At 49.4% G+C, this 26,176-nt stretch overlaps 1 protein-coding gene across 1 annotated transcript in view; it reads left to right on the top strand.

Annotated features, from left to right (window-relative positions):
- LOC126545544 (uncharacterized) overlaps positions 1-26,176 on the top strand; it is a 93,012-nt gene that overhangs the window by 3,949 nt on the left and 62,887 nt on the right. The gene's annotated exons all lie outside the window — the stretch shown is intronic.

The raw sequence follows: 26,176 nt of genomic DNA, 5'->3' as shown, positions 1-26,176 counted from the left end.
GGGCTCTAACAGAATACTTCCCCAATTCCTATGACTTGACCTTCTAGGCAGCGGCAGACTAAGCTTGTTATTTGCTTATATTCGGTATATTCACTTGCTTGACAAGCTTTAGGGACACACGCACGCGCACACACACACACAGAGAGAGAGAGAGAGAGACCGAACTTTATTTTCGCATAGCCTTCGTTTTGTATCATTCTATATGTAAACGAAGTCCCTTTTTCGCGCCTTTAACTTAGGGCCTTTCAATCCCTCATCTCATCTCTCATGCAGAGTATATAGCATGTAGGCGACTTTACCCACGCCGGAGGAATTCTCTGCGCTTCATTAAAGAGAATTCTCTCGGGCATACCTGAAGGTAATCACAGTCTCGCGTTTGAGGGCAGTGCCCCCCATTAAAGTTAAAAGCGCTTTGGCAGCGCGGGGCGCGCAGGCGGCACTGCTCCATGCATCGGAATAGTGTATGTGCTCATGTACAAAGACACTGCATGGGAAGTTGTGAAGGCGCAGAGGCATCGAGATCAGAGCTTTCGGTTTCCTGCTTGGATTTGGTGAAATTTCATTTGCAATCTTGTCATTCTAGAATGTCGAGCATGTGCGAAACTAAGTGCAACGACCTTTAAAAAGGATGAGGATAAATTTATTAGCTCGTGTTTGTGCATACAGCTGTGCATAAGTGCTAGAGATAGCGTAAAAGCTGCAATCATGGCATCTTGACTAGCCTCAAAGGAGCTTCAAAGCGACCGAAGAATGTTTCTTTCGCGAAATGCACATTATATAAAAACTACAAAATAGCATCTCTTCAGCAAGGGAAGCTAATAAAGCAAATAAAAAAAAATAGCACGTTCAACGCAGCATACTCGGTGAAGAGTGATCGTTAGGTAATGTGCGTAAGATTTCGTATACGAAACTTACGCACATCTAACGATAGTAAGCCTGAAGTTATGGAGCGTTCTCGGCAAATATTAGAGTTTTAAATTATGGGGACTAAAGCCTTGGGGCCCGCTAGCGCTTGGGACCAGGGTACTGCGCATGCGCAGTACCGTGGACCCAAGCGCTAGCGGGCCCCAACGCTTGCAATCTAAAACTCTCTAATAGCTCAACATTTGACAACCTTAGTTCGTGCGCGGCCGCAGAATATACCAATGTTCAAAGCGTCGAGTAAAGCGAGAAGAATGGTTGTGTTTTAAACCATCTACACTTCGCATATAAACGCAGTTGTTCACGATTTCGATCCTGAAGTATAGTTGTAGTAGGTACTTATGTAGAAGGCTAGCATTCAACACTTTCGGGACTATTGTCTTCTTTGCGTTGAACCTTTCTTTGCGCAGCATTCTTTTCCCGAGCACATGTGCATCGCGTCGTGATTAAGAGCACGGAATTTCTTTGAGCTTACTTAAGGCATCTAGGCTGGACAGTCGACCATGATACTAATTGCGTGTGTTTGCGCGACCTTAGCACACTTGTCTGCAAACTTTTTTTTTTTTTTTTTGGTCAGTGTATAGAGATTTAGTTGAACCAAATTGTCTGAGCTGTTTTGCGAGCCTGCTCTGTTTGCAGCGCTACGTTTCCTGTTGACTATCATAGGCATTTTTTGTCAAGCACTAAGCTCATTCCGTGCTCTTCCAGCACCCCATGTGAACTTGTTGCGGTCTTCCTTTCTTTCCTATCATTTTGTGATTCCTGTATGTTCCTTTCCTCTGCCCTTCCTCTTTAAGGCAGAGGGCCGCTGTGTGCATATATTCGCCGACAATTTTCCGTGACTATGAAGTCAAAGCTACGGAGGAAAAGCGCGCACAAGTGAGAGCGCCTCTGAAAAGCGTTCCGCGTTTTAATCCACGTCAGTTTAGGCCGGGGAAGAGAAAGCAAACGCCCGATTAGCAACAGTTAATTAAGACAGAACACACCACTGAGTGTAACGGTTTACTTATTTTGCGTCTTTTCCCTTCCGCGTCTGGGCAAACGCCAAGCCGTCGCACATGGAAGCTGCGTCGATGCGGCGCCTGTTCCGAGCAACCAAAAGCACTGTCAAACGCTGGCGGACTACTTCGCGCGCTAACACATGTGCAGCAGCCCCGTGCCCGTAGCTTTCCCTTCATAGCCATAGAAAGTTGTCCGCGAGTATAGATAACTTATCCGGGGACCTTATCCGAACGAAATGAGTGTGCCTGTCTCGGACTTCTTTGAAAGCGAAGCTGTCTCTCACTGATTCGTCCTTCAGCGCCGAAAACGCACTGCAGGAAAGCCAACTTACACATCTGCGTAGAACACCACAGTTTACATTCGCAGTACCGCGCCAGCGTCGACTGGCCGGCCGGTCAGCGCCTGATAACGGCGCGAAGCGACGAGCTCAGCAAAAGTAGCGCATGCGCACAAAGTTCACTGGAAGTGCAAGTTCTGCTAGGCATGACACCACCTCATGCCACCCCTGTCGCGACAACTGAGCTTCCCTGCTTATTGGAGACAGCAAGTGCGCGTGAACGTGGGCTCGTCTTAGGATCTGGAAAAAAAAAAAAAAATCTAAGCCCCGTTCTTAAATAAACGATAGTCGAACGCCACGCTACCCAGACGAACTGTATATATCTGAATTGCATTACGCGCAAGGCATTCCCGGCCGTCACCATGGGTAGGCCGCGGGTGCAGCGCACGGCAGAAGAGGCTGCCGTACGCGAACGTAAGCGCGATCGTGCCCGTAAGGCCGATTCCGCATATCGGCAACGGCATGCAGAAGCCATGTGGGAGACGCTTGTGCAGTCGGGATGCCTACTGGTCTTGTGATCGTCAGCGTGTACATCCGACCGAACACGTCTCGTTGTGACGCGGAAACCTTCCTGGCAGAAACGATGAAGACCTTAAAGCCACATAGTACGCCGATCCTCGTGTGCGGTTACTTAAACGTCGATGTGGCGAAAGAGCACGGCAAATGGATCGAGAGTTTCATGCTAGATCGCTACTCGTTGAAACTGAAGACTCTACAGAGACCCACGACGCAACGCCATTCCTGCATTGATCCCACGTTTGCAAGCATGCAGGCTGTGTCACGTTACGATGGCACAGCCTCTGACCTTCTACGACAGCGATCACAAGGCAATACTGTGCAAGTGTAGAGTCGTCCGTGAACGTGTGTGTGCGTATAATTAACGGCTACATGATCTAAAATAAAGGCTATGCAACTTAACTAAATGTGTCTTCATTCAACTTCAACGTTTAAAAAATACAATCCTACACAAACAATCAAATCACATATGCATAGCATCGGGTCGTTCAGCATTTCTTGGGTTCGTTGCGTGGTCGTTGGCTTTGGACTTTGATTCAGTTTGTACTGGGTGAAAGCTTCACGTTCAACCAACTTTCTTTAAGAAAGGGGCTTTTATTTTTTATTTTTAGTTAAATCAACAACAGCTCCAATACTAATAATAATAGCCGCACAGCACAGTTTGGAATTCTTGAATACGCATTAAATTTCTAGCTATCAAGGTTTCTCAAATGAGTGATTTTGGCTTCTGAAAGTCAAGCGCCAAATGGGGCGTCACAGATGCTGAACACCAGCGCCTGTTCAAAAAGTGGCGCGGGCGCGTCTGGTCAAGGAGCTGTCGGCGCGTGTTTCCTCCTTCGGCTCGGAGAGCCACATCGCGCTCAATTCGGTGTCTCCTACACTCCGCAGAGCCTCTTTAGTGCGCCGAAACATCTTGGCCCCGCCTCTGTTGAATCCAAAAGAAGATTAAGGAGAAAACAAGTATTTAAGAAATAAGTGTGCTTTAGCGGGTTCCGCGATGCAATTCGTATTCGCTGGTCGCATGCGTGATATATTAAGCAACAAAACTATAGGAATTTGGTTGTCCTTACTTCATTATTCTCACAAAAAGAGAGGAAGAAAACTCACCGCCCAAGCACTCCGTACAGAAGGTTAACCAGCGAAGCTGAAACGTGCGGCCCCAGTTTTCATCACTGGGTTAATTCCGACGGTTCATTAAACGACAGTTTGGTAGACTGCCGGATCCTCGGTACGCAGTTGCTGCTTGCGCTCGGCTTCACGAGCCTGTTGTGCCCAGGCTGCAGCATCGGCGCGGCGTAGACGAGCTCGTTCCCGGCTCTGCTCGCGGCGCTGCTTATCGAAAGCTGCCTGCTCCTCAGGAGTACCTATGAAGCATGGCCTACGCATTTCGGAGCCGGAGAGAAACTGCGGCGCGCGCGCTCGACTGCGACGGAGAGCAACGACGTCACTACTGGCGCAGCCAATCGCGCGCCTCTCCTTTTTTTTTCGTGCAAGCGCATGGGGTTGCGCCGGAGTTTCTTTTTTTTTTAGAGTACAGGCGACGGACGAACGAGTCGGCTAGCCATGTCCAGATTCACTTTAATGGAGCACTCGAGGACAGAACGACACGGAAGTTCCGTCCTACTCTATGCACTTTCTTTTCCTAAACATGTTCCCGCACAAACTATAAACCATTTTCACTTATTTATTCCTTCAACGCAGTGCGACCTGTACGGCGCCGCTTACAGCAATATATATGCTCTACTGTTCCGTTAAGTCCCACTGATCTAAATTCCTATACCTGGAGCGTTACAAGTCGTAGGGATCAAATTCTAGTGGCAGGGCCAGTGCTCCATGTTCCTACCATTTGTTACATGGCCCCCGAGTGCACGTTTACACCGTTAAATTATGGCACTATGCATTGACGCCATGTGCAAAACATGCTGAAATCAGATTTAGGCGAATGCCATAGTGCACATTCTTAGAATAACTTTGTGTCAACAGCGCCCATCAGCTACCATGCAGCCGGCTCTTAAGCTGATGCATCTATCTACCTTAGGCCAAGAGTGGCAGGAAAGTGAATCAACTCCATAGATATAGACAGGCCCACGTTTTTATATGCTTTCGTCAACGCGACATTTTTTATTATTTTCATACTTTATTAGGCTAAAATATGAAACTAACATGCAATAATGTTAAAGTAATCCCACGAGGCCGAATCAGAAAGTCTTTGCACCTGTATTTTTTTAAAGCCAAATTACGGCTGTAAATATGAAAACCTATCCATTCCCTGCGGTGGACCTTCCATGGACCGGCCCGGCCTTATGAGGAAGTTTGCTCCTATCTAAATACATGTAAAAGGAGAATTCGTTTCTCTCGGCAACCACGGCACCAAATTTGACGAGGTTTGTTGCATTTAAAAGAAAAACTTAAAATCTGGTGACTATTGGTTTCGAATTTTTTAGTTCAGTCGTCAATTCTTTCTTAAATAATGGCAAAAATTGAAAACCTTCAAAAAATGAAACTATGAAGTTTACAACTCTGTAACTCAACAACGAAAAATGATAATGCAATTCTGTGAATTGGATCTAATAGTACATCTAAAGCGGACAAAATTGATATGTTACACATGAATATGAAAAAATTTAGTAATATGGAAATACAGCTTTTGCAGAACCCTTGTAACCAACGTAACAAATTCACGTAAGATGTAAAATGACATATCGAATTTGTCCGCTTTGAATGATCTAATGGATGTCGTTTACAGAACCTCGTTATCTGTTCTTGATGCAGAGCTATGAATTTGTAAACTTCGTGCTTCTATTTTTTTCAAACGTTTGAATATTTGAATGTCATTTTAACAAAATTCTGGCCCGAAATCGAAATTCCGCTTCCAACAGTCACTAGAATTTAATTTTCTCTCTCAAATGGAACAAATTTCATTAAAATCGGCCCAGGAGTTATCTCGCGAAAACGTTTTTGCCTTTGACATGTATTTGAATAGGCCGCGTCGGAGTTGGGCCCGAGCTAAAGCTTCCTCTTGTCAGCCGGTAGCTCCGCGGCACGGCGCTGCTGTCAATTGTTGAAGATGGCGGTTGTGCCACAGAACACCTATACAAACTTAGAGAAGGGAAACTGTACCTTCCACAGTGCTACGGAAATAAGCATAGCGGTGGCGTCGTGAACTAAAGTATGCGACCACAGGTGGCGCTGTACAACAGGAAACGGAAACGGGGTTTTGCACACGCTTTACCAGGTGTTCTGTGGCTTTACTGGGTTTCTGGCTGCTGCGCCTCGATCGTGCTCCCGCCAGTTTAGTTGCTGTGTAGCAAACGTAGCGCCTACATATTTATGTAGACGCTACGTTTGCCACACAGCAACCAAACTGGCGGGAGCACGATCGAGGCGCAGCAGAATACATGTAGCGCTGAGTCATATCGAGTTAAGGCACACTCTAAACTGACTTTTAAGGGCATCCCGAGCGGTTTTTCGTTTATTACGCCGCCGTTACCCTGAGTTAAATTGTGCCGCCGCGCTCCAGCTGTTGCATTTCGTGTAGGGCTACTGACAGAATGCGGTTTCCAGGTGGCACGATGGCCTCGACTGGAATAAACGCACACGACACCAAAGATTGAGTAAGCCTGAAAATATTTTATTTGCATTTTACAAGTACAACAAAAAGCACACGTCTACGCATCCACACAAACGCGGTTACATAGTCAAGAACATAGTCAAGAAATGGCTCATTAATAAGGGTAGCACAAACGCACAAGAAAGAAGACCTAAGCTACAAAACGTACGGTCGGCTGCTAAGTATAATAATTCCCCTGTCACCACGTGTCACTTTTATACAGCATCTTTACAGCACTACCAGGCCGGGTAGTTTGGCGGAAAGAACGCAACAGCTTATACGGCCGTCAGCTGCCTCTTCCTTACGGGTGTCATAATTATCCTAATCTCCGCATCAATGTCGTGCAAGATCGCATACAGGTATCTGTATCTGAACCATATGTGCCAGCTTAATACACGTGTAGTGAAATTATGATAACCACTGCGTCTTATCAAACGTATTGGTTTTGCAAATGCGCATTACAGCTGACGGAAAGACATACTGTAAGTGAAGCACAAGAGAGCAAGGACAAAAGGAGGATACAGCACTTGAAGAAATGAAGAATTAGTAGGCACACAGCAAACAAGCGATGACGGAGAACACACAATGATGCATCGGGTGTTCTGTGACATCGGTTTGCGTACTTGCGGTGTTATGGAGATCAACGGCATAAAAACGTACCTTCAAGCGTACTCCCTCAACCTCCGCCGCATTCATTATGATAATCAACGCCTAAACAAAATGAGGCACTATTCTTTGCCAAGAGTAGACCTTTTTACAGCAAGTCTATGTAATGACTCGCAGACGAAACCAGCATGCTTTCGAAAATGTTTTACCGCCGTAGTATTCGAACGCCAACGGCCAGGAAACACATCGATACCAATAGGCTGTCGGCTGTCGGTGGTTAATCGAGCACAAAAACCTTGACGCTATGACTAGAAAGCAGCTTCAACAATCAAATTTTTAAAAAGTCAACTGCCTATTTGCTTGAGGTAGAAAAGCATCCTTAGACACCTCGATTGTTCATGTCAATGGTTTGTGTAAATTAAAAAATTCAGCATGTTCAGCGCCCCTAGCAGAGAAAGCACAAATTAAAGTATTCGACCAAATTACAGTAGCTCCACTTGCGCGCTTACGCTGAAACGCGCCTCGATTGATTTTTCGCCCTCTGTGGCCATTTGTTGAACTTGAGAGTGTGCGGGGCCTGGTTGTGCTTCACCAATGCATTGGCTTCACACGTCCACGAGCTATGAGCAGTGATTTGGTTTCTATGGAGCAAGGGACGAACAGCCATCGTAATATACAGGGAAATACATCCCAGATATGGGGAAAGGTGTCTCGCATTGAGAAATGTCAGGCGGTGGTGCTGCGAGTTGGCAAAAGGTCGTGAAGACGTGCATGGCAGTGAGCGTTCGGGGAGGCCGCGTGCGTCGCTGACTGACGGCAGGGGAGATGCGATGGGACAGATGTCTGAACCGGTGTGGGGACTATGTGGAAAATTAGTGTAAGGTACGTAGAATAGTACTTATTGCCTGTATGCACATGCCTTAATTCGGCTAACAATAAAAAAAGAAAGGTGGGGGGGGGGGGGGCGCAAGGACTTTCTGATTCGCCCCCGTAGATGGCGAAACGGCTTCCCGGCTATATGAACCGCTTGATTCCTGGCGCTCTTGCGTGTGGGCTTCTGACCGGCGCTGACTATTGGATAGCCTCGATTGTATGGCGGACCCCGTCGTTGCGCCGCGTCGTCCTGTTGAAACCAGTGCGCCGGAGGGGCTCGAAGCGTCGCTGGGCGCCAGCGAGACGCCTATCTGCCGTCGCGAAGGCCGGGTCGTCGTTTCAGTAGCCGTCTGCTCCCTCCCCCGCTTCCGTGTTCTGCGTCTCCTCCCGAGAGGCGTGCGCCCCCTTTCTGTCTCGCCATGCGGCTGCAACCCGATCGCGCGGTTTTGGCTTTCCCGTGCGCGAACATTCAAGGTGAGAGATCGGCTCTCCCCGTGCAATGCGCTACGCTGCGAGCCGTCCACATCCGCGGATCTCGCGCGAGAACATTTCCATAATGAAACGAGAAGGGGCTCTCGCGGGATTTCTTGAGAGTAGAAGTTTCCGTGACATGGGCCTGTCGTTGGGTCGACAGTAGATTGCGTGACGTACCAACGCCAGTTTCGGCATGACAGCATTCGTGGAACTCGCCGATGTTTTATGGTATGAAACGAGTTACAAGGGCAGATCCAAGTCTGAAAGAAACCTGTCGTAGAGATAACTGAGAGTGAGCGCCCTGGTGTGCTGTTATGTCCTGGACTGTATATTCAGTTTGCGCAAAGAATATTGGTTTCGCGTACCCACCTCTTTTTTCGCATTGTTTCGAGAACAAATATGGCGCAGGGAGATAGCAAATATCAACCACGATAAGCGCTTGTTTTCTTCCGCTGAGTCGGCTTGTATGGCGGTAAACCTTTTGGGCGGGAGTGTAGTGCTACCGTGGAGGGAGGAAGCAGTGGTGTGTGTGTGTACACCGCTGACATTTCGCGGCAGCTCAGAGGTTTTTGTTTTGAAGAGCGCGGGGAGGAGTAGGAGCGTCTGTCTCCTGGCGGCCTGACCGAGCGGAGTGTTTCTCTCCGCGCTCCCTCGCTCCCCCGCCGTCACTCCCAGCGCTCTTGCTGCCGCGCGCTGTTTTCATTCGGAATCTCTCGATTCCCGGCGCGCGCGCGGGACCCCGGCTTGTTTACCCTGGATCGGGCCAATCACTCAACGTGGTGCGCGCCCGAGAAAGAACGTGGCGGGGGCGAGGAAGAGGCGCGTTTCGCTCGGCGCGCTTCCAGTGAGCGAGTCGGCCCTGATTTCCTGCGAGGGAACATGTCGTCTTGTGCTTCTAGCGGCGGGGTCACACACGCTCGCTGCCGCTGTTGCGTTCTCCAGCGCGAGTCTGGGAAGGGCTCACAGAGCGCGCCGGCAGAGGTCGCGCCGGAAGAGCGGCGGATCCGTCCGCCCCCCTCTTCTTCGCCGACCGAACGGCTTCTTCCTTTGATGGTCGGGGGAAGAAGCCAACCCTGTTGACGAATGCGCGTGGCTTCGGCTAAACGCGGTTCGCAATCTTACCGGCACGTGGCTACCTGGCTGACAGTGTAGGGCTTAGTGGCAAACACGCTACATTGTAGAAAGGGTCTGCCACGTGGCCGCACTCTGCGGGTAACCTTTGACTTTCGTGCGAAGTTGGTCGTCGCGTGCCTGCTGGACTTCTTTTGCGCTGTACAAAGAGCCTAGATTTTGCACTGTGGGTCGCATTGCGAGGAAAAGAAAAAAGATCACTGCAAAGATGATTTCGTCCTAAGGGAAAAAAAAATTAGTCTAGCCTTTTCCTTCAAGTCTTGTGCGTTGTTTCTGCAAATTGGCTAATAATTTCTTTTGAGTCAGCTAGCGTGCAGCTCACGGAGAATTCGCGCTTCTTTTTCGTAGACGACGCTGAAAAGAACATTTTGCTGCCAATCCAGGACCTACATTTTCGCCGAATGTTTTGCTGTGGGAAGTTTCTCTCTGAATGATGACTATAAGTAACGCCACTGTTGCGCCATGTCCCAGAACAAACGGGTAGCGGAGACTCACTTGCTTGGTAGTACTCGCAAGTGAGGTTATTTCAGTCGACTCGCGCTCACGCTTTTCGTGAATCCTCTACAACTCTGAACGCTCGCGTCGTTCTTCGCCGAGGCCCGATTAGAGAATGTATCTGGACTCGAATACGCTTACTCAGAGAAAGCAGGCCACGCGTACGTCCGGTCAGCACCGGTTACAAATGTATCGCAAGCGCGCGTGTTGGTGGTGGCTTTTCCGGAAGTGGTCCCCCTCCGCTGTCGGCGCGGAATTTTCTCCTGTCATTATCGTTAGTGTGCTTCGCTCGTCCGCCCTGGTTATCCTCGTCGGTAGCAATCGCATTAAAATTGCTGCTAATGACGCTCACATGACGTTGCGGGGGCATGTGTTTGCTTTGGCCGTACCGTGCTTTCGAACTTGTGCAGCATGGCCGACCGAGGCCTCGCCCGAGGGGCGGGAGCCGACGGTAACGAAAACAGAGCGAGGAAGAAGGCGTCCGGGGGCCGGCGCATGTAATCCGGCGCGTGTCTTATTCCCGCGCTCTGGAAACAGGATCGCCGCAGGAGCGATGTCCCCGCTGCTCCCGGCTAATTGGCTGATAAGGGAGCGTACGCGCTCCACGATGGGGAGGAGGGTGCGCAGCCGAATATGGCGAATCACTCGGCTTCTTCCCGAGGGAAATGCCGGCAGTGAGAGCGAGCCAACCGGGGAGCTTGCCCGTCATTGATGATGATTTTGGTGATGACGGCGAGGCAGCCATTCGTGCTGAAGATATTTGCGCGGGCGTCCCAGCATCGTAATAGCATCCACGGTGATTGCTGCCGGTTGGGGGAGTTGCCCGCACTGAGAGCTACCTTCTCCTTCTCTTGCTATATCCAAGCTCAGAATCTAACGTCATGAAATGAAAGGCCCTTTGATCCGTCAAGAGAGCCGCTTCGCTGCCCTTGTCGCGCCTTGCCTGCCGATATCCAGGCACGCATTGCATGGATCGCCGGTATATTCCTGCGCGCCAGCGGGCGTTCGGCGCGTGTCCGTGATACGCTGGATTATATATATTGCTCCGTTTGGATTTTTACCTCGCAACATTCTATGAATCGTGGCCCTCAGTAATCTCGAGCGTTTATTTCAATTCACGTGACGGTTGTGTCCTGTGAACGTGCAACATTGTTGCATTCCGAATTGTCCGAAAGGAAAAGAGAGAGAGAACAAACGCCATATTACTATAGTTCTTGTGCGCTTTAAGGGACCGCTTACACGAAGCATTTTAGTCATGCACAAATTTTCCATCGAGTCACAATATATACTTTCTCAAACCTTTGTCACTCCTTCACTTAGTATGCGGCAACTTAGTTACCTTCGCGTAAAATTCTTGCGGCCCCAAGTAGTCGCTAGTTCATCCGGAGTCTCTCCATTGCGGCGTAAGGTTTGGTACGGCGGGTTCAACGTAAGAAGTCTGCTACTGAATATATCCTATATACCGGTCGTGGCGAAACCCCATATATCGCAAAAACTCGCACACATCAAGCGAGACAGGCGGCATGTGGCTCGTGTTTGAACCCGATCAAGTGATTCGTTTAACGACACGCCATACAGGGCTGCTAATTTTGCATCGCAGCAATAAGTTCAGCAGCTGCGTTGGTTTAATGGCTCCGCTCGCGGGTGTTGTCTTAGCTTCCGCGTCTCCGGGCTTGGTTCGGTAAGTGGGACAGAGCGAACGTGCACCGCTTCCCGCCCGATTTCACTCGTTAATACAGCCGTCCCACGAAGGCATTTGGTCGGTGTGGGCACGACGGCGAACACGCCGCGCATAGCTCACGGGTGCTTACGCGTACAAGTATACGCACGCACGAACGCTCGCGCCAGGTGTGTGTGTGGATGCGCCTGTGTTCGCGCCGTGCGCGCGGCGGCAACCGGTGGCGGCGCCGAAGGGTGTCGCCGCGCGCTTCCTGCGCTACCCTGCATGCAATATGCTGCCGTCGGCGGCAGCCGATAAATAATTGCGTCACGTGCCACCGGATTTCCACTCGAGCGCTCGGATGGGCGCCTGCTCCCTGTGGCAGCGCGCGCGCGCGCACGGGCGTTACAAATTTAGAAACGGGAAAAGGCACAGCGCTTCTGCCGGGTTCCTTCGACTCCGCGCGGCACAACCGACCATTCCGAAACAGAAGCCCCCAAAACAAGCTCGCGGTCGTTGGCGAGCTGTCTCGCCTGCAGCGTGTGCTTCGTCCGCCGACCGTAGTCGAGGGCACCCCGGGTGAAGACGCGCTGAGCTCGAGCATCCTTCCAGTTCGCAGCTTCGGTGTCACCACTGTGTAGGTCGCCAGGTATTCGTCAGGGACAGTCATCGCCGCGCTGCTTTTGCTTAACCTTAACAGTCGAAAACAGTTTCCTGTGTTGCACGCGTCGCCGAAATCCGCTCGTTGAAGTTGCTCGCCACTTGCGCTCGCGGTTCTTTGGTCCCGCCGAGGCCACACGAGCATCCCTGTACTAGGGTTTTCTCTGCAGTAAGAACTGCAGCTGCGGTTTAAAAGGCCCGCGGTCCAATATACACGGCGTTTTTGAGGACGTTACGCATACTACATAATTTCCAAGTATTGAATAATTTACACCGTTCGTCGTATAGTTGCGTTGCAGAGCGACCCCTTCATTTTACTCGGCCTTACAAGATGAGAAGAAAGAGAAGAGAATCATTTGTAAAATACGCCAGGTGTATTCACTTATTTTACGGCTACTCTCGGGTTACTCACTCAGGTAACTAAATCAGGTTACTCTAGGTCGGGCATACCCTAACCCCGCACTGTTACACAGAATCTATCCAGAGATACAATCGACCAATGTTTGCGAGCCATGCTTAGACCTATAGCTAACTTAGAACACATGCTCTGGCGGTGCCCCGCGTTACGCGACACCGTCACGTCGTGCAAATGGGAGGCTGCCCTAAGCAGCCCCGATCTTGAAGCACAGCTATGGGCTGTCCATCGGGCCCGCGACGCAGTAGAAAGGCTAGGCCTTTCTGTACCGACGTGGGAGCGGCCCGCTACGTGCTGACGCGCGTTCCTATATAAGGACCAGAATAAAGTTTTGCCATGCCATATACCGTACCATACCTCTTGTCCTTTCCGTGAACGCGTGCGGTCGTCGGGCCGCGCAGAAGCTGCACACGATAAAGTTATATGCAACCGAGGAAGCGAAACGGTGGCGCGACATCTGCTCACAAGAGTGGCTTGCTTGTGCTCGTAGTCGAAGCTCGCCAGCCGATCACAAAGAGCGGCCCGTTGTGTGCGGATGCCTTCGTGGAATCGTCTTGGTCGGGGCGGTATACATCACCTTCCTCATTTATCCGCGGTTCTCACTCCACCACGAACTTCAGTGTGTTATATAAGCGGATATGCGGTGATAGCGTTATGGTCGCGCGTTTGCGTCTTTGTTTTAGGCGTTGCACAGCTCGGGTGTCGACGAGCGGCTCGTCCCCGTGTGTGCCCAGCCCCCGCTCTACCTTCAACTGGGTCAGTGCCGTGCGCTCTGCCCGAAAAGCTTACGCACCATGGGAGCCACACCGACGCCCCGGTTTTCCGCCTACGGATGGGCGCTTAATACCGCGCCTTTGTCCGCCCGTTAATGGGGACGCCACGGGAGCGCGCCGGGCATACACACACGGCGAGCGGGCGTTGTTCTGTGTACGTGCTTCGCGCCCTTTCGCTGCTCGCAGGATGCACCTGTAGGGGCTCGCGTGTGCTGCTAAGGGCGCTTGCAGTGCACCTCTTGTGGCAACGCACCGTGTTTCAGCGCCAGGGGGGCAGCGAGCGCACTTCGGAGTCCGGTCCTGCAGCTGCGCTTCCCCCGACTTGCTGCTGCACGCATTCCCGCCGCCTGTAACGCCGATGCCGTCTACGCTCTTGTTGGCGGTCGCGCCAGGAGTTGCAGCCTGTAATTTGTATACCTCTTGGCACAAAATGTAAAGTCTTGTGGTTCACTGTTGAAGGGCGTTGGCGCTAAACAAGACGCGCCCGTAGCCAAGGGGGTGCTCGTCCTCCTTTCTGTGTGCGCGTCTTCTTTTAGCGCTAATACCCCAGTTTCGCAAGACCAACTAGCCTAGTAGTTCGTCCTCCTTTGAGCCCATCCCGCTGTCTTGTTTGTATACACCACATGGTGTCATCGCTGTAACCTCGCACATGCGTATGCCTGTTGTGTTTCAGGTTACACCGTCCGCAGACTAGCGGTAGGGTTCTGTTTCTTTTTTCGCCGTCCAGAGTTAAAGCGAGCGGGGAAGGGGGGGGGGGGGGCGCTTCTACCGCCCCCACTTCTCTCCGAAACGTGCATAAGGAGAGCCAGTTCTCCTTTGACTTTACTGCATCATCTACAACAGTACACGCAACATGCGAGCGATGCCCCCTCCCCTCTGAAGAAAAAAAGGAGAAAGAAACTGTGCCTCAGTGTTCCCGGCGCGAAGCGCATCGCCATTGTATCCCGCTTTTATCCCTATAGCGGTCCTGGAAAAGCGAATTCGCGGTGTCGCTTTACATCACGACCCTTCAGCATATCATTCGGATTGGCGATGTTATAAAGCTCTTTATTCATATCTGATCGCCGCTCTGTAAACAGGACGACGGTGTACGGGAAGAAAACAAGGGGAAAAAAGGAGGGGGGGGGGGGGGGGGAATACGGATCCCACGAACTGTTGGAATCGATGTAACCGAGGCTTTCTGTGCTGTTTGCTTTGACTGATGATAATTAGCGGTGAGGTTGAAGGTGAATGTTTAAGAGGAAGCTTTAGCTCGGGTGCTCCTATCTAAATACATGTAAAAGGAGAATTCGTTTTTCTTGGCAATCACAGCACCAAATTTGACGGGGTTTGTTGCATTTAAAAGAAAAACTTAAAATCTAGTGACTGTTGGTTTCACATTTTCGATTTAGGTCGTGAATTTTTTATTAAAAATTGGCAAAAATCACAAATTTTCAGAAAACGAAACTATCAAGTTTACAACTCTGTAACTCAGCAAGAATAGGTGATATCGCAATTCTGTGAATTGTACCTAATAGCACATCTAAAGCGGACAAATTTGACATCTTATACATAAATCTCAAAAAATGTATTAATACGTAATTACAACTTTTGCAGAACCCTCGTAAACAACGTAACAAACTCACGTAAGATGTAAAATGACATATAAAATTTGTCCGCTTTGAATGATCTAATGGATGCCGTTTACAGAACCGCGATATCTGTTCTTGATGCAGAGCTATTAGTTTGTAAACTTCGTGCTTCTATATTTTTCAAACTTCTGAATTTTTGTAAATCTCTTTAACAAAATTCAAGCCCTAAATCAAAATTCCTCTTCCAACAGTCACTAGATCTTAACTTTCTCTCTCAAAAGCAACAAATTTAATTAAAATCGGTCCAGGGGTTATCTCAGAAAAACGTTTTTGCGTTTTTACATGTATTTGAATAGGCCGCGTCGGAGTTGGGCCCGAGCTAAAGCTTCCTCTTAATTTCTTCAAAGTTTAGTCCAACATGAGAGAGGTGAGTTGATGTTAAACCTTGCGTGCACCACTGGTGTTTCTCTGCCTAGTACACAGAACACACAGGGGGAGGTGTTTCCTTGAGACGTTGTTGCGCACCATATTTCGTAACCTCCGAGAGGGTTGAGCATATTCGTTGCCTCACATGGCACATCGCAGCGTGACAGAAGTACTAAACTTTAATTGAATTATGGGGCTGTACGGGCCAAAACCATAATCGGATTACGAGGCACGCTGTAGTGGCGGACTCCGGATTAATTATGACACTGTGGTGTTCTATAACGTCTCCATAAATCTAAGTGCACGAATGTTTTTTAATCAGCCCCGTCGAAATGCGGCCTGCCGCGGTCGGGATCAAACCCGCGACTTCGAGCAGCGCCATAGCCTCAAAGCTACCGCGGCGGCCACACAAGTGTTTATTTTACATGACCGCTTCCTAGTGGTCGCCTTGACTTTACGGTGCGCTTTAATGCGGCTCTGCCTCTGCACGCCTGCGTAGGTTGTCCGCTTGACAAATTTGCATGGTGTTTACTTTTCAGAAATAGCAGAAACGTACCATGCCTTGAACTTAAATTTATGCCATTTTTCCCGCAACCGCTGTCGTCTCCTCAGATCACCTTCACCACCCCCCTCCCCCGCCCTTTGTATGGGCATTGCAAGCGAAGAGTGGCAAGAGGTTACTCACTCGTTTGGCGATTGCGTTGGTTCTACCCATTGTATGCCTCCTCTCTGCCATTTATCTAGCCTCCCTCTGGACTTGCACGTTAGTACAAAGGTAAGCACTGCAATTTCTGCAATGCTTTTGCGGGGAGGGGGGTTACGTGTAATTGCAGCGGTCAAGAGGCTATTGAGACCAGAGGGCATTGTGCGCATTCGACACAGTGAAGAGGTACAAACAAGTTTCTCGCGTCGCCTTTCCTCTCTGCTGCGCTCCTGTCATGTATACATGTGCACACGCTCTGCACCATCCCCCGACGTAGTTTGCCAGACAGCAGCAGCGGGAAAGTCGAACGAAGAGGCAAATAGATTTGTTCAGCGTGCTTCCTGGAGTCATTGCGACGATAGCATTATGGTGACAAACGCGGCCTCGCATTCGCCAACGGGTTGTCTGCCGGTCCGTCCTTTGAGGTCATGCGTTCATGAACTGTTAATGCATGTCTATAGCCTCGCGTTGTGTAAACTCGTTGCTGCCCACGCTTCGGACACCTGTGACTACGAGGTGCCTATTGGCAAACGGGATGGGGCGAATGTACAATCGTTTGCCATCCAAGTCCGTTGCGACTGTACACTAAATACACTAGCATGCGTGTTCACCTTGTATTCGTTTACAAACCAGTTCGTTTACAAACCAAGACGCCTAAATGAGATGAGAAACATCAAAAGCTCGTCTGACACCTCCCCTTCGCGCGAAACGCCGACTCCGTAATTTCGTGACACTGGGAACCGCATGCCATTATGCCTCCCTGAAATAACCATGTTACATGGTCGCCAGTAAGCAGATAGTCGTTTGATTACGAAAGAGCTCGTTACAGCAGTTGAGGCGTATATTTTAGCGTAAGATCACTACTGAAAGTTTGCTTACGATTACTTGCAGAGCTAGCTAACACGAGTGACGAATATGCAGACTTATTGCTACAAGTGCTGGATGTTCTTGCAGCTTCGATTAGAATCCGTCGTTTAATTTTTATTTCCGTGCCATAACGGGGAGGTCATAAGGGTGAAGTGGTATAATTTTAGTTTGCGTCAAGCGGGCTGTGGCGCTTGTAAACAACGGATACCTTGTGAAGTTACCGCACCACGCAAGCGATATAGGCCGGCTTTCTGGTATAGTTGCCGAGTGCGTCGCGTAATTTTCAGTCGCACTTGGATCTCAAAGCGACGACCTCTTATAGCAGGTTAATTAATGGCAACTATTTCCTTTCCAGCTATGCCATCGAGGCGCGTGCGGAGGGCGGGTGTCGGGACAATGGCCGGAAACGACGCGCCTGTTTTGCCACCTGGGTGCTAGCGTGACGTGATCGCTCTTCATGGTTTCTCTCCTGAGGCTGCAGGAGTTCGGAAAAGCGTCCTCGCCTGGCGGCCGAACAGCCATTAATGGTGCAGCGCGCTGACGCCTCGCAGCGACTCATCACTCATGGCCGTCGCCAGTATCCCATCACCGTTTGGTCGCGGACGTAGTGCATGTCTGCTTGCGCGGGAACAAACAAAAGTTAAAACCCAAGGCAAGTATGTGACAAACACAAACTCCTATCATCTTTCGTTATCTCTCCCCGTAGTCGACGTACGTAAGCCGAGACACGGAACGAGGAACAGAGTTTCCGCTCTTTCTGACTTGCGGCATGTGCATACAGTTGGTTAATTGACCACGAACAAGACTGAATTGTCCGCTTTGATGCAGGTGTCGGTACCAGTCAGTCAAGTCGTTTAAACCACGCGCTGCGATGGAACATCGCAGCACGAGTGGAGCGTTGTTATTTTATCATTCTCCTCGCTGTCGCCGCTGATCAGCGTCGTCAGGACGTCGAGCGTTTCTTGAACCGACGCTTGAAATGGCCGCGACAACGCAGTGCACTCGACGCCCTTCTCCGTCGGGGTCCTCTGTTCCAACTCGGGTGTTGCATGGGGAAACATTGCGGCCGGCTTCTGTCGAAAATGGAGACACCGGACGTGCCTCGCTGTCTGCACGTGGTCGCCTGACGACTGCGGAGGGGTTTCCATTTCGCGCTGGTAAACTGCCAGAGGGGGCGCGTTTGAAAAAGTAGAAATCTCGGGGTGACTTAATCCTCGCATTGTCCTCGTCGCACGCGCCGCATCTCTTTTCGCGAGAGGTGAGGCAGCTGTAGGGTGACCCTTTTGTTCCAGTGGTGAGCAGGTCTTCTGGTAGGAAAGGGGTCGAGTACTTAGGACAAATAGCGCGGGCCCCCCCACACGCACACACAGCCCACCGGTCGGCGGGTCACATCAGTGCGCCTTACGTTCGCCTTCTTGAACGTTTTGTACTGCTCGGCGAACTCCGTCTGCTCGTGGAGGGACGCGCACTCGGCAAGTGCTTTTTCTGCGGTGGCTCGAAACCGCAGGTTTCTCCCGTTCTTCATGCGAGCGCCAAAGCTTCGTGGCGCGTCCTTGACACGGAATCGGCGTTGACGGGGCCGGCCCTTGCACTTCTTCGTCGCCCAAATCTGATGCACGGCAGAGCCAGTTCAGGTGACGCGACAGGGCGGCACGCGTGACGCACATTCGCCAGGGTTGCGTAAACTGGCCCCGATTCCGCGCCCATACATCACCGCCGCTTTCGATGGCACCGCGAGCGAGGCGCGCTGCACGACCACTCAATGGGACGGGGCCCCATTCATAGCGGCTTTTCGGCTATTGCCTCCCGGCCGCAGCCCCGAGCAGCCGGTCGCTTAGCGGAATGGCACCAGTGTGTGCATACGACGCACGCCTGGCGAAACTCGGGCAGCCGTTGTGAATATATGCGTATGTTCACGTTACATTTGGCTGGAGGCCATGAAGACGCGGTTGGGTGACCGATGTGTTAGCGGAGTTTTACGCTTGAAAGATAATTCCGACGGCAAAGGAAAAAAAAAGTCAGTTCGCGACTGTTCGTCATGCGGCTTCTCTATTAGCTTGGCGAAAGGCAGCATGAGACGTTATTAGGGAGCGGGGCGTAACTGTGTACAGCACCGATCTTGGTGTTTGTTTCCCTGTGGTCACTTGGAATCCACATGACACATGATTCCACATGACACTTGGAATCCGTTGACACTTGCCTCATGGAAAGGGCAACACGTTACGGACCTTGGATGGTGCAAGTGCCGGCAAAACATTCACAAGGATAGACGTCCACCACCGGGTAGTCGACGTCACGATTTTGCGGTGTTGCCGAGGCCCACACAAAAAAAAAAAAAGAAAAAAAAGAAAAAGAAAAGAAATAGAAAAAAAAAAAACACATTAAATCAGTTCAGACTGATGTAGAATTCTTTGAAAACTCTATTTTCGTTATTTTCGCGATAACAGTTGTCGCGCCAGAAGCCGAGCGCCGGTACGTCAGTGTGACGTCATGGATTTCATATTATTTCTTGGTATTGGAGCAGCGTCGGCTCAGTAAAAGTTCCCGAAACGTGCCATGTTCGAACTTTGGTTCCATTAGAACCCAATGTAGTCCATCTTTGCTGATAAAGAATTAGCGAGTGTCTTGCAGACGCCGTCAAAACCTATGACGTCGCGGCGAGCTAGTGCGGGAACTTCAAGGAGTCGTCGCCACCCATCTCTCCTTTCCGTCTCACCACGCCTCATCTCGCGGTAAGAGTGACATTTATGATATTGCAGAAGGGTAATTTACTAATACAGCGGAAATCGTTTAGTGACCCTTTAACGTCCCACAGCTGCACTTTAGGTCACGAGAAACACTTTATTCGGGGCTTCGGTTCTTTAGGTACACTCTTTTTTTTTTTTGTCCACATCGAAATGCGGCGGCTGTCGCTGTCCTATAGCTAACAATAACGTGGTGCTCCTGTGAAACAGACGTCCTTGTCTTCGCACTTTCACCAAGCGGGCTTAGAAACAAGCGACATGGTTAGATATTTCGAAAGCTAAATTATCGGGACCGCAAAGCACGCGCTGAATACAGAGCGCCGTCGGCGTCGTCTTAGCGGTGCCGTCTTAACGCGCGTAGTTCAGCAAACCTGTAAGCAACTTGCCTTGACCGGAGCGATCAGAATAAAAAAAGGAGCGAGATAATACTCGTCACCCCGTGTCTTTCGAGTCGTTCTGGGCAAAATAAGTATAGTATACGGAGACGGGAGAGACGCTGCGACTTTCAATTATCCGCCCGGAAGGATCGCGCACGTGCCCGTCGCGTGCACTCGACGCTCCGCGGCGAACGCAGGGAAGGGAGTCGATTGAAGCGATACTGTGCGTACGTGCGCGGCATGCTCTTCCAGCGGAAACGACGGGACTGGCGGCGCTGAGCAGGGGCTGCTCAACACGAGCTGGCGGGTTCCATTGCCAGAGGCAGCGACTGTGTTACTCTTAACGAGAGCCTCCCAGCCGCCTCCGACGTAGAGTCGCGAGCAAAAGTTCGCGGACCACGGAATCAGCAAAACAAATTGAAATATATGCAAGCGCAGCTCCGCGGCCTGGAATTGGTTTAATACATTGCATTCGTCAACCAAGCGCCCGTAGGCGTACGCTCTTTATTTCAGCCGAAATACCCAGGCCGCGTGGTTAAAAAAAAGAAAAATCGTGGCTCTTTCGGTCCCCAAACTTTTGCTCGCGACTGTACTTTTCTTAATAGCACGACTTTCGCTTTTTTGTTGTGTGGTCGTCCGTATGCGTCTCGACATTGGTAATTTCCGGTATTCCGTGTTTTCTATATAGTGTGCAGTAACAAAGAAAACTTTTATGAGTGCTGCATTCTCCTAGAGGTGTGCCCTCTTGTGCTGCTTCGATCTGTGTGCGTGTGTCTCTAAAGCACTACGATTTGGTGATTGCGGCAGCGCCAGGAACCAGCGGAGCGATTTTATTACGCACTGGCTGTACAGTTGGCGGGCGCAACCTCGATAGCCGCATAAGTGCAACTAGCAACTGCAGCTAAATTCGGAGATACATTTCTGAAACAGAAGCGGCTGTCGCTTTTGTCGCTGTAGCACCCCAGTGGAAACAGCTAAGTGAAACTTCGAAACGGCAAAGCTTGCAGCTCTCCGTGTGGAGCCTTTCCGTAATGAAAATGTTTGTGCCTCCCCACGCTTTCACCTTCACAGCGGTGTCCTTTGACGTTCATTGCGGTTCTCGCATCTGCGTTCTTCTTGCTATAGATGCAGTAATGAACTTTGTTTTGCGTCGCTGTCCTTGGCGCTATATCCCTGGCCGCTCGTCATTTGCCGCCTCAAAACCACAGCTAACCAGTCACTGAGTTAAGCGTTAACCTGCGCGTGCTTCCCCACCGTGCATATGTATACACAGGCGCGAACCGGAGCCTGGTGCCTTTCGTAGTGGGAGAAAAAACAACAGCAACAAGAATCTCGAAAAGGCGTGAGTCGACGTTGACCGTGTTTTGCCACGCATGACGCGCCATAATGACGCCAGTCGCGCAGAATGAAAATTGGGTCGGGGTCCGCTTGTTGCGCCCGGGTTAGTATGCAGAGCGGAAAGAAGCTGGCCGCTGCGCCAGCATCGGCTGCCGCCGAGTTTTTGCGGGCAATCCTGGATGGCGGTGGGGTTTCGTCTGCAGACACACGCGCGCTCTTCTTTGTTCGTTTCCTTTTGGGCTTGCGGATAAAGGCGGCGATGTTGGGGGAGGATGGAAGGAAGGGGTGTGTACGGGGCCCGAGAGAAGGAAGAGGGTCGCTCCGCTTTACAGTTTCTTTCAGCGAGCGACAATTATTCGGTGGCGGTGTTTGCATTTGGAAACATCGCTAATGGACTCCGCGCGGCGCGAGCCAGGCAGATGAACTCTCGGTGGAATTACTTGGCACGTGCCTCATTGAAACGCGATGGGACGCAAAATGAAACGCAAACACGGGTCGTTAAGACGCCAAAGGAGGGTGGGCAAGTGGACGGTGGGGAGGCGCGTAAGGTATAGGGTGGCCATGATGTATCTGGCGCTCGCTGCGTCTCTTCCTTTTTTTTTTTTTTTATCTATAGGTATTTCCAAGCAACGAAGGGCCGAGCTTTTCTTTTCTTTTACTATTATTATTTTCTTTACCAGATTGTACCGCCATTTGACATGATAGAACAGCGGCTGCACATATATCCATCCGTTCTCTGCGCTTTAGTCGTCGTTAGTATATACTGAGGCCGCGCGACTAACAGCGATGGATTAGGTGCGGTTTGCTTTATTTTTATTAGATTTTTTTTTCTTTACGAAGGAGAAGGTGCGGACAAAGAAAATTTTGGAGGCTGCTAATTAATGTCCTGTGCCATACGGGGAGGCTAAAATGTAGCTTGCTACCACTTCTACACGCATCAATCCTGAATGTCGCCTGTGCCGGACTGGATGATAGATAAACTTTGCGACGTTGCAGCTAAATGCCCTTGTAGCTTAAAAAATAAGAAAAATAAATATATATTTTGTTACATTTAATGGAAAGGAAGAACGTTGCGTACCTTATACCTTTCATTGACATAATCTCCGCCAACGTAATTGGGTATCGGCGCGGCGAGCGCGTGATCGATAGCTGCTCGCCTTTTCATATACCAGGTATCTACCCACCCATTATTTATTTTCTTTTTTTTCTCGTTTTGTTAAATGTTAAAAAAATTAAAAAAAAATCGCCTGTGGCAGATAGAGTGATGATACTCCTTGAACTGGATTGCTGAAGAGACGGACATCCCTTACACGATAAATGGAAATGCATAATTGACGATTCATTCCAATTTACAAATTGAAGCCGATGAGTTCGCAAGACATACCCACGTAGAAGTAATTCTGAGACTGGCAACAATTTTGAGGTATGTGCGTTGGTATCCATCTTAAATGTGTGCCTCCACTGCCTCAAGAAGGCGCCGTAATGAAATCTGAAAAGGAAAGAGTGAGAAAATGGTGCAATTTAGCGCAATTTCGACGGCGCGTATCTCAACATTGTTTCTAGCTTCAAAATTTGGCCCATGTGGGCGTGCCTCGACAACTCACCGGCTTAAATTCAGCCACCGCAAGTGTGCCCTAAAGTGATTAGTTAAACGTCAGTTAGTGCAATTATCTTAATTAGCTAAATATTTTATGTAAAATGCTCAAACAATGAAATATCCATATCGAATACAAATATTTGATGAAAACTACCTTCGACTATCGAATCGAATACCGAATAGTTCCTAATTATAAACAGCATGAAATATAAAGTTTGCATGGGGTTGTCATTATTATTTGATGCATGTAGGTATGTAATGTCGTTTCAACGTAACAGCCAGTCAACTGAGTAGCTTAAACGGCTGCTTCCGGTTATCTGGTGCACCATGAAAATGAGTGCCGAAGCTAGAGAACGACTGCACGTCACCAGATCGATGCGCGCAAAGTGTTCGTGGAAGGAGATAAGTGGGATACACTACAGCGCCGCACATTGATTTAACGGGATGCAGACACGGTGAGAGTGGCCACTGTTGTGAAGTCGTGGTCCGTGCGGCCAACGAAGGTTCCATTGGTGGTACCGTTCCAGGTGCCGGGAGAAAGAAGGGCTCCGAGCGACGTTGAAGAGAATGAAAAAGAGATTATATTTGAAGAAAAAAAAAAAAAGTACATGGTTGAGTTTTACAAAACGGCTCCAACTATCGGAGCACACTATGGTAGTGTCTTTTGCGTTTCTCTATGCATGTCCGAGCGTCTCCTTCTCACAGCCGTCCGGATCCGCCCTTTCTTCCCTTTTCTTCCCTCTTTCCCTCGTTGAGGGAATTAATTGGCCAATCACAATGCCTGAATCTTTCAACACCTCCATCGCCCCTCACTGATCGTCAGCGTGCTGCTCGGATGCTGTCCTCGATGAGCTGCTCGTGGTGCTCATGTCTTCATTGAGCTACTCGTGTACGTGGTGCACCTGTCTCCAACGTGTCGCTATAGGAGGCAGCCACCTGTCGTCCATAATAAGTTGATTTGCCTAAATCGAGATACAAGTTCGTGGGCTGCATATATAAAAGCGAGGCGACCTTATTGAATGACTTCTGATAATTCAGCAGAACTTATCTGAGTCGTGCGTTCGCATGAGAACTCCTGGCATCTTTCCGAAAAAAAAAAAAAAAAACAGAGAGAGACTAAGAAGACCCGCGGGCTTTCCTGCAGCAGCACATTCATTCGAAATACAGTACTCACTTGTATTGAGTTCCACCACAAGGCTCCAATAAGTGTTCTTATCCTTTATATCCGAACGCAACTACATATATTCGACAGCAAACAAAGAAACAATTAAAATCTGGGGTTTTTCGTGCCAAAACCACGATCTGATTACGAGGCACGCCGTAGTGGCCAGGGCACTCCGGATTAATTTTGACCATGTATAGGGTTCTGCAAGGTGCGCCCAATGTACGGTGCAAAAAAGTAATCAGTGAAAGAAAATGAAAAAAAAAAAAGAATTAGCGAATCTCTTTAATTAGCCGCCTGGACATGCGGTTTCTCACACAGGTAATTTCCGTCTATTTCAGAAATGCAGTCGAAAAGGGCGGAACAAACGTCATCGGTCACAGGCGATTTTTACAAATATCTGTGTCTGCTAACCCTTTCCCTTCCCCCCGGAGAAAAAAAGAAGAAGGAAAGAGAAACAGTATGCATGGTATACGCGCTGGTGTTCAATTTTTCCATAGAAACATCGGAACGTGACATTTTGTCGTTAGAATATCGCCAGGGAGCAATATATGATTGTAAAATTAGCCACGCGCTTTTGTCGTGCTTCTCTTCTTGGTAGGTATTGAAATCAACAGGACGGTCTGTCTCTGGTCTGGTGGACTGATGATGTTCAGACATTTCCGCGACGTCGTTTGTTGCGCGGCTTGAGCCAGAATAGTTCATTTTTTTTGCGGCTATTCACAGTGCAAACATCCTTGAACTAGGAATATTCGGACCACCCTTAATGTTTTTGTTAACACGCACAAATACACGCACGCGCATCGTGTGCGTGCAGACAGCTAGACGCACAAACGCACACACGCGCGACGAAGGAAAAATCACAGATGTACGCAATTCCGAGCAAATAAAACATCGAAGGCATTGAACGCTGTATAAAGAAGCTCTCACAACCTTTGGAAGTCCTGCGGGTCCTAACTACCGAAATCCACGTCAGTCTTTGCAAACGCTTCGCTATGTATCTGATGCAAGTATTTCGCTATAGCGCTATATTCGCTTTATCCGACGCGTGCTCCTGTATGCTGCACCGGCTGCACAACGTTATATGCTCCACTGTATCCAGTGCAACACATTCGTTATACCCGAGGTGTATTGTTTCGCCATATCTAATGTAGTGATTCTTTATACCGGGTGTCCCAGTTAAATTTGACCAAGGTTTTAAAGAAAAGCCCAAGAGCTCTAGAGGAATCGTACCGACTGCATAGTAGCGGCAGTCGTGTGTACTTACAGCCAGTATTTTTTTCATCACGAAGTATTAATAAATTAATTGATTGATTTCAATTAGCGGACCTTTTAATTATTGCTTGAATCGCAAACATGTCAATTACAAAGTTGTAGGGCACCTTAACTTCCGAATCAAGCATTTATTTCGTGCTGAAGTGTCCCTGGTTCTTTTTTCCCAAGAAAAAACAAAAGCCCGCGAAATAGGAAATAGCTGCGCGCTCGCGCGCTGCTACTCAAGCACCTCCAAGCAACCTTTGAAAGATATACGGCTGCATTCGTTTATCGCCGCATCGTTATAAGGTTTCGTCATGTACGATGGCTCGACGGGTTTCCCGACCTAGTAGCGCGGTGCGATAAGCGTCAGCATCTGCGGACGCAGGAATGTTGTGCTCGATCATGAGGCACTCGGGATAGCTTTAAACTTCGCGTATCATAAAACAAAGCTGAAAAAAAAAAATCAACCAATGTTAAAAAAAAAAAAAAAGAACAGTGCGCGAAAGAACACGGAAAAAGAAGAAAGGCAGCTCTCGGAAGAACAGAACAGAGCTACTCAGGAGTTTGCTTCAATAAAAAATAAACCAAAAGCACGTAAGGCGTCTCAGCCGCCCACAAAGGAACATCGAGAGGTGCAACTGGTTTAGCCATTTACCCTTTC

Source organism: Dermacentor andersoni, chromosome 1 (genome assembly GCF_023375885.2).
Source record: "Dermacentor andersoni chromosome 1, qqDerAnde1_hic_scaffold, whole genome shotgun sequence".
In the NCBI taxonomy this organism is placed as follows: Eukaryota; Metazoa; Arthropoda; class Arachnida; order Ixodida; family Ixodidae; genus Dermacentor; species Dermacentor andersoni.
Note: the sequence above shows the minus strand (reverse complement) of the source record. Positions and strands in the feature narration are given on the sequence as shown.